Raw genomic sequence first — 6,880 nt, 5'->3', positions numbered from 1 at the left:
TAGGGCATTTCCATATTATTGTCAAACACTAGGAAATAAAAAATACTTAATGATGGAGTCTCAGGCACCATATTCCCTTAGATTCAGGCAGAAGAATGACAGGAAATTCATTATTGGGCACCCTAAGACATGCCAGGCACTGTAACAGGCACTCTCATCATCATAAAAGAGAAGATAATATTTATCAAGTACTTACCTACTGCCAAACAATGTTTTAAGTATTTCATATATGAAAACATATTTGACAGCACTGTCAGATAGACGTTAACATTGTCCTTACTTTTTATAAGAGTAAGTCAAACTAAAAGGTGATGTAATTGTTCAAGACTGCAGAGCCAGTAAGTGGCAGAGCTAGGATGTGAACCCAGGCAGTTTGGTTCTAGAATATGGCTCCAAATAGCTGCAGTATTCCAGCTCCTTCATATAGTGTCCACACCAACCCCAAAAGGTACTATTCCCCCATCGTGTAGATCAGAGAACTGAGGCTCACAGAGTATGTAATTTCCTCTCATTCAGCCAACATCTACAAGTTAGACACTGGAACATGGCAGCGCTGGCAGGGAAGCCAGGTCTGCCAGTTCTCAATCAATGCCATCTCTGCCACACACACACACTGCTCCCCTTCCTCGCCTCCCTGAAGTGGGGGTGCAGAGGGAAGCCTCTTGGCTGAGCATCACACCACAATCCCCAGATGCCTCCATGATATAGTACTAAGAAACCCCGGGAAGCCAATAACATGCTTCACCCTTGGGTGTCCTGAGCAGATTGGGGGCCCGGCCATGTGGACATTTGAGAAGCACCTATGATCTGAAGGCTTGGCGTTCGAATGGCTTCCATTTACTAGGGACTGGCTATGGGCCTGAGATATTATTTATATTCAGCATCTCTTAATTCTCTCCACAATACCATGGGACAGCTATTACCACCATTTTACAGATTAAACTGAGTCTACAAAAGATGAAGTTCCTACCCCAGGTCTCTCAGCAGTGAGTGGCAGAACTGGATTTTGATCCCAAGTGTGTCTGACACCAAAATCCATGATCATGACAGAGAGGTTTAGCCTCAAATTCACCTTCACCTTCCCCACAGGCCTGCTTTACAACTGTCAAGCTTGTAAGAGAGTTGGTAGGAAGAACTAGAAGAGGAGGGTGGATTTGGCCCAGAGAAGAGTGAGAAGAATGTCTCCAAAAAGGAGTAGGAAATGGTGAGGAGGGTTGGGGGGCACAGAACTGGTAGGGATGTGGTATAAATGTAGGGTCTTCCCCGTGCCCATCTCCCAAGGGAGATGGGCCAGAGAGAGGAGAACAAAGAGAAGCATGTTTTAGAATGTTGAAGGCACAGCTAAGGAGTCTGGTCCTGGTCCCGGGTGCAGGTGAGGAGTCGGCGCCACTGGCCACAGGTCCTACCTCTGGACTCTATAGAGAAGGCCTCCTAGGTCTCAGGCTCAAGGTCAGAAATCACTAGATGTCCAGGCTTCTAGCCTCATCCACTGTATAGGCCACATAACTCAGGGTCTGTTCAAAGGCTCCATGCTGGGGATCACGGTAGAGGCACAGCCAGTGGCTGCTGGTGGCCACAGAGGGCCAGCCCTGGCTGGGACTTTGGCTTCCCACTCTCCTCAGATCACACACAGTCACAGCCCAGCAGCACAGCCTTAAGCCAAGTCTAATTTTGCCTCTGGGACTGAGAAAAAATGAGCTCTGCTACTCACAAAGGAAGGCCACTTGCCAACAAGTTGCTCTTTCACACTCTTTTTGGAGCAGACACAACACTGGGTTTGACCAGCTGAAATCTTTCGCTGAACAGTTTTCTCCCAGGCATCTCCTCCCCAGTCTTTACCTGGTGTAAAGCCTGTTTAAGATCAGCACACAGTGATTTATGGAAAGCTTTGAAATGCCCAGCGTTGTGCTGCTTGCAGTGGGGCAATGAGAGTTTAAGGCATAATTCCTGACCTCAAGGAGTTTGCAAAATCTCTGCAGGAATTAAACCCACCACAATAACACCAACAGTAAAGTGTTACATTCAGTTGGTGCCCATTTATCACGTTAGTATGCCTTATATTATTTAACCGTCAAAATAGTATAGCAAAGACAATTACCAGGACTTTACGACCTGGTGTTCCTGTCTGTAATGTAACTATCATTGGTGGATACTGGAGTTGCAAATGGAATGAAACATCAGGTTTTTAAGTTCCCTAGTGATCAAAAGATGGTAATCTAATAAAGTCCAAAACACTAAGAAAAAAAGTATTTAATTAAAAAATAAAAAATACCTGAAAGCCCTATCTGACCTCCCAAATTAAGGTGAATTACAGGCCAAAGGACAGAGAAGGTAAACAGTGTGTTAGAAAATACATGCACGGGGTCTTCATTGTGAGGTCTCCCATGTATACATGTTAAATAAATTTGTATGCCTTTTCTCCTATTAAAAAAAAAAAATGATAGGAAAATGCATGCATGAGACCCATGCCACAGTTGGACCAGAAGGGTCTCCTTGGAGGAAATTGTCCCACTTAGATGGACCACTGCATAAACAAATGCCCAGGGACCCAAGAAGGACTGGGTGAGAGAAGATGCCAGAACAGCCTGTGTCATCCAGGCTAGGCCACAGAGGCCCGAGGCCTGTGGAGGCTCCTGCTGGCCCTGACCCAGCAGCACACTACTCTGATGATCAGCCTGCAGACATCACTGAGGAAGCTGAGAACTTCAGGGACAGATGCAGGGGTGCTTGGTGGGGGCAACTGGATACCTGCAGGCCTACAGCTATAGACCCACTCTGTGTGACCTTGGGCAAGTCACTGCCTTTCCAGGCTTCATTTTCTTCCTCTGTAAAACAAAGGACTTGTAGAATACCAGGGATTCTTTAACCTCCAGGTTGGGGGATTATGAATCCCTCTGGTAACTTGAAAGTTACAGATTTGTGTTCCTTGGGGAAAGGAATGCATACATATTTGGCATAAAATGTCAGGGATGTTTCCACCAACATCTACCCTCCCCAAAAGGCCCCTAGGTAACAATAAGGCTAAGAGATCTCCAATAATCATTTTAGGCCGGGACAAGATAGGTTGAGGAGGCCTGGACAAGATTTGTAGGTCTTCAATGCCAGGTTCAAGCGGGGTTTAGGGTCTTAGGCTGAAGCAGTAGGAAGCCACAGTAGGTAATAACTGAGAACTGATATGCTCAAAATACCCCCTGGTCCAAGTTCTGTGACTTCTTCAACAAGGACCTAGGACTAAGCAAGCCTACAACAGACACAGAGATGCCCATTTGCTGCAGAAGCCGAAAGATTTGTTGTTGATATAAAGTGATATAATGACCCGGAATTCCTAGGAGAAGGATCTCGCTGAGCCCATAACAGCTGAATATATTCATCTCCTAGGGCCCATATGCAAGCTTGAGCCCTAAGCCTTTTAGATTCAAGATGCTTCTTGGCTCTCTGGCCAGCTTGTGGACTCATATGCTTACCTGTAAGTCCTGCTCAGAAGACATCTGTCGCTAACTCCAGTCCAAGCTGCCAGTTGGCTGAAAGGGTTGGAACAGAAATTCAGGACCCCGCGGACATTGTGAGTTAGGTTTTACATCTCCTGCTTAAGACGTCAAGTCAGAGCTAAGGTCTTGTCTTAGTGGAAACTCATCTCTCTTTCCATGTCGTGAGGGGAAGGGGCCTGTGAGCTGGAAGATCAGATGCAAGAAAAATTCCATGCATGAGATGGGAGGAGGTCTCAGTGCAAGGCTCTTATTCCTGGTTGCACATTAGAACCACCTGAGGAGCTCTCGAAATATACTGATGCTGGTTTCCACTTGGCCAGGTGAGTCAAGGCTCCCCAGGTGGTTCTAATGTGCAGCCATGGCAGGAAACCACCATCCTAGGCAGCCCACACCTTTAATAAATCAGCTACAGGGCTCTAAGACCAAAAGAACCCTAATGCAAAGCAGTCAGCAGTGAATGGCACAAGCCATGTGCAATGCCTGAGAAAAACCATAATTCCGACATGGAGAAGGTTCCAGAAAGCTTCTTGGAAGAGGTGTCCTAGAGGCAGCAAATCTTCAACAAGCAGACATGGAGGTGAAGGGCACTCCAGACAGAGACAACAGCTTGAGCAAAGATCCAGAGGCAGGAGAGTGCTGGGGAATCAAGTCCCTGTGCTCTTTGAGGGGAATATCTCACCAAGTGAACTCTAAAACGCATTTTATATGAAACCTGGCCCCACAGTTCCTGCATTCTTTGAGCTTGATTGAAAATGTTTCTGACTTTAGTGCTTAATTTTTTCTTTTTGAAAGGACTGTTCTTAAACTTGAACTGGAGGTGAAAGAGGATGAAGTGATAGATTTCTGAGTAATTGTTAAAGGCTTTTCACTGCTTTTTAATTTGCTTCGCTGGAAATCATCCTTGGGAGGGAGGCAAGAGAAATGTAACTGACTTTCTAGAGGAGGACAGGAACAAAGGTAAGTTCCCCCACCCCCACAAGGCCACACAGGTGAGTACCATAATAGCATCCTGTTAGCAATTCTGCTTACTCTGGGCAACCTACGCTTCAGTACATAGAGCCCAGCCGGCTGGATCACCTAGAAATTTGGAGAGAGGAGCCACAGTGCTATGCCAAGGCTAGAGAGGGCAGTGACAGAAGTTCTCCGTAATTCACCAGTCTCATCTCTTCATTCGACCAGGAACAAGAAACTAAGAAACCAAACAACAAAGTGAGCCTGGCCCTGCTGTAGCTTGATAAATGGGGAATCAAATTAATCTGTGTAATCTTTCAGTATCCAAAACTGAAGGCATACTTAACACATGCTTAGATATCCATACCCTAGATTATTATCAGCCATTTAAAATGATGCTTTTGAAAAAATTTTATTGACATTGAAAAATGTTCCCTCTATAATATTAAATAAAATTATATCTGATGTCATGGCATTATGAATTCATTCATTCATTCTGTAACTGTGCCAGGTATTGTTCTGGGAATTAAGGAACTTGCAGTGAACAAAACATGAAATCCCTCATCTTGTCAAGCTCCCATTCTAGAGAAGGAGACAAAAAATGAAAACCTAAGTAAAGGACGGTGTTAGATAGTAATAAGCGCAGTTGAGAAAAATGAATCCAGAAAGATAGGAGAAATTTTTTTCTCCTTGATGCTTTAAAGTATTTTCTAACAATTTTTTTTAAGAGATGGGGTCTTGCTAACTGTCTAGGCTGGAATACAGTGATGCAATCATAGTTCACTGTAACCTCAAACTCCTGGGCTCAAGGGATCCTCCCGCCTCAGCTTCCTTGAGTAGCTCAGGTGTGTGCCACTGCAACTGGCCCAGAAAATATTACATGTAGGATCAGAAAATATACATACTTTTTAGAGAAAAAAAGCAATACCAAAAAAGTGATTACATTAAGAAATGAAGTTGGCTCACAACTTGGACCTAAGCTGGGATATGAACATGTGACTCTTTTGGTAGACTGATGTCCTACTGCCAGATGAGGGAAACAGACATTGGCTAAAGAAGGCAGGGCCCTGGCCTGCAGTGACCCAAAAGATAAGGCATTTAGTGAGGCAGCAGCCTGAGTCCTAGATCCAGGCTTGGATTGAGGAATGTGGCATTAGTGGAGTTCTCAGAATCAGGACAGTACTGACAGCAAGATGTCCCTGGTGCCAGTATCCCCAAGCCCATCCCAAAAGTTTCAAATATGCTTGGATGTGCTTCCCTAAATAAGGCCAGGATTGATCTCTGAGCCCAGGGTGGAGCTGAGGCTGCAGGAGGTGAGGGGCGTTCTAATGTGACCTTCCAACGTGATGTAACTCTCACAGTAGGCAGATAAATCAATGACTTCCACAGTGAGTACTTGAAAGTTCCATACAAGTTTCTGTTATCTTTCTTTTTGCCTTTTTCTGGGGCTGTTCGAGCCCAGCTACCTTACCCCGGCTCTGCTGAGGATGGTGCATGGACCTGTGAGCCAGTGAATTGGCTAAATCTGTCAGGAGACCCGTGGCCATCACGAGACAGCAGTCTGTACCAGAAGGACCGTTTGCCTTCCCTTGGGTCCGGGACACTCCCCAAGGATATTCTAACTCCACGTGCACCTTTCTGCCTCCTTCCTGGAAGGGCACCATAACACAGACGGCAGGACAGGCAAGAGTCTAAAATGTGGCTTGGCCCTCCCTTAGTCACGTGATCATGGGCAAGGTATTTAACCACTCTGGGACCCTGTTTTCTCATCTGTAAACTGGGGGTTTCCCCACCTCAAGTAGTCTTTGAGAGAATGAAAAGAAAGCACCTTGGCAGAGGGCCTGGCACCCTACAGGGGCTGGGTAATTGTAACTGTTGCTGTTAACATTATTATCTTCCTTCCTGTTCTCAGAGCAGCCTGGCATCCAGCACAGGCTTTTCTCCACCTGAACCCCAAAGAACTCCCTCAGACCTTTATTGCTGTGGCCTTGGACCACACCACTTGTGTGGACAATAGTCTCAAGAGTGAGTTCACAAGGATTCGGTTTTGAGGGAAGAAGAAGATTGGAAGTTTTCCTAGGTCTGGGTCAGCCCAAGCCAACCAATTCTTCTCTGCTCTCTGCTGCCCCCTGTTGGTTCCAAGCCTGAAGAGCCAGTTGCCCACTCGTCCACAGTGTTACACCTCCTGTGGAAATGAGGATGAAAGAAGAGAAATTGTAAGCAGTTTAAAGAAGAAAATAAGCAAACAAAAAACTGGAGATTAACAGACATGCCTGCCTTGCCCTGCCATTGGGACACTAATGGCTCAGGTGCCCCTGTGATCTGAGGCTTTACAAAAAAATGGAAACCAGGCTTTGCCTTTTACCCATTTGCGGGGGGCGGGTTCTTATCGTATCTCTAAAGAAAATGAATTTGAGAAAAGTCTGCAAAACCTGGCAGGA

At 45.7% G+C, this 6,880-nt stretch overlaps 1 protein-coding gene across 3 annotated transcripts in view; it reads right to left on the bottom strand.

Annotated features, from left to right (window-relative positions):
- Positions 1–4,835: 4,835 nt before the first annotated feature.
- The window catches only part of ZDHHC13 (zinc finger DHHC-type palmitoyltransferase 13), a 195,299-nt gene continuing 193,254 nt past the window's right edge, over positions 4,836–6,880 (bottom strand). For all 3 annotated transcript variants that reach the window (XM_063783900.1, XM_063783901.1, XM_063783906.1), the window contains one exon: positions 4,836–6,624. The gene's annotated coding sequence lies outside the window, so the exon portion shown is untranslated. The remainder of the gene's footprint in view (positions 6,625–6,880) is intronic.

Source organism: Pan troglodytes, chromosome 9 (assembly GCF_028858775.2).
Source record: "Pan troglodytes isolate AG18354 chromosome 9, NHGRI_mPanTro3-v2.0_pri, whole genome shotgun sequence".
NCBI classification, from domain to species: Eukaryota; Metazoa; Chordata; class Mammalia; order Primates; family Hominidae; genus Pan; species Pan troglodytes.
This window is presented reverse-complemented; position numbering and strand designations above follow the sequence as displayed.